We start from the raw sequence: 2,334 nt of genomic DNA, 5'->3' as shown, positions 1-2,334 counted from the left end.
TGTAGGATCGACCAATCATATTAGTGATGACGAGATGAGACGAGATGTAATATGATTGGTCGATCCCTTCACGTCTCCTCTCCGCTCCGCTCGTCTCCACCTCAGTGGAGCCGCAGCCTTACGTTGAACACCCCTGTCATTGTTTATCTAATTTTTTTGTTGTGGTTAACAAATGTTTCCTTAAATTGATCGATGCAGACAGTACCGCGTGAAGCGCGTAAATACGTAAGTCCAAAATTCTCATTAAAAACCTTTGCAGAGGCCCGACAAACATTCAGAAAATTTAATACAACAGTTAAAAAGATAACGTAACGCAACATAGCGTAACGTAACGGTAACGTTTCGTGTGATCTGCCTACCCCATTTGGGAATACAGGCGTGATGTTTGTGTGTGCGTGTTAAAAAGATATATTAGTAATTATTAAATCGCGTTTACTGATAATTTGTGACCTGCACTCATCTAGCAAGCGGCCAGACTTTGGTTCAAGGGATATTTACATTGAATACAATAATAATTATTTGTTTATACAAACACAAGCGTAGTCCGTTTCATACAACAAGTTTGTTCACGGCAAAATTTTCACATGGGATAATCCGAGTTTATACAATTCCCAATGAAATATATTTTTATTACAATAAACTACACGATCGAGTCGATCAATGAGCATTATATCTATTTCCCGCGTAAATAGTTATTCAGAAGCTCCAGATTAAAAATTCACAACAACATTCATTTTCTATTTAATAGATATAGATTAAAATATTAATTTATTTAAATAAATAATTTACTCCGGCGGAGATAATTCGAGTTATTTGTGTAACAGGAACCCTGTCGCGTTCTTAACATATTTACAACTATGTAACTGGCTTTAACAATAATTCATATCATAGGTTCAATAGATATCGACGTTTACAACTACGTCAAAGTAAATGTTGAGCAACATAAATTTTATTAGTTCACTCACTCAGCCATCCTAGCGCTTGGCTCGTGCTTCTCCGTGAGCGTTTCTTGAGCCTTACTTAGGTATAATAGAAGTGCATATTGCAATGCGGAATAGAAACCATACGGTTACATTGGCTTAAGAAAATCAACAAGTGGCTCAAAATCATGTAAACAAATAATCGTTAAAGGACAATAATAAACATAAAATATACATCATAACGATAGTACTTTGGAGGGGCTTTAAATGGATTTTTAAATCACATCACTAGATAATGCCGTTCGTAAGTAGTAAAACAGTTTTGACTTTGATATACGTGTATGATCCAGCCATATACATCTAATTGTGGCGTTATGCGACTAAGTTAGTAGAGTAGTAAAAAATAACAGCTCTAATTAGTCGTAAATTATATTTAGGCTGTAGTTTAATAGCTCTTACACATATTTTTATGGTATTTTTGAGTTGAATGATTTCAAAAATTAATCCGTCTGCATCATCATTAAATTTTGTTAAATGTACATTCAATATTACATACATTAAATGTCACTGTATGTCGAGCGAATAAACAAGAGCATTAACACATCTGTCGTAATTTATTGTTTACAATAAGAACATTATTCTGTTATTGCAATATTCAATAGTTAATCAAGTTGTACAATCAATGTTTTGTTGTTTTTGTGAAATGAAATGAAATGAAATGATTTATTTTGCTGGAATTGTGCAGATATCTACTCCCATTTCCATAAATATGACAGGTGACAGAATCAGTGGACACTGACGATTCGGTTTTTATCATCATATTTTTTTAAGATATTGAAAAACTCTTTCCTAACTCGGTTTGTCAAGCTATACCTATATTAGAGCAAATAAAAAAAATGCTTTCATTAATATTTTATTTTTAGTCTTTTTGTATTTTTTACTTCAACTCCAAATTTTGTTACTTTTACGCTCATCACGTAAAATCTATAGCGAAAATACAAACTGAAACATACATGCACAGAAAAACCAGAAAAAGAGACCAGCGCTAGGAATCGAACTCAAGTCCTCAGCAATCCGCGCTGCGTGCTATAACCCCTACACCACCGCTGGACAGGAGTACAGAAACGTATTTCTTCTTTGCACCACATATCTCAGCTTGTTTGTTTCTTATTTAGTCAGTTAAGCAGCAACACTAGCGACATCTATGCTTTTAGCCCTCATCGAGAAACTTTCAGCACTCCATTGGAATGGAACTAACCGCTCACCCGGACAAGAGATCGCTGAGAGATCGGAGAGAGCGCTGGTCTCTTTTTCTGGTTTTTCTGTGCATCTATGTTTCAGTATGTACTTTAGAAAATGCTTTCATATTCCCTAAGGTTTAAAGTAAATTAATTCATTTCAATTTTTGAGCCAC

The sequence above is a fragment of the Choristoneura fumiferana genome, chromosome 7, assembly GCF_025370935.1.
Source record: "Choristoneura fumiferana chromosome 7, NRCan_CFum_1, whole genome shotgun sequence".
In the NCBI taxonomy this organism is placed as follows: domain Eukaryota; kingdom Metazoa; phylum Arthropoda; class Insecta; order Lepidoptera; family Tortricidae; genus Choristoneura; species Choristoneura fumiferana.
This window is presented reverse-complemented; position numbering follows the sequence as displayed.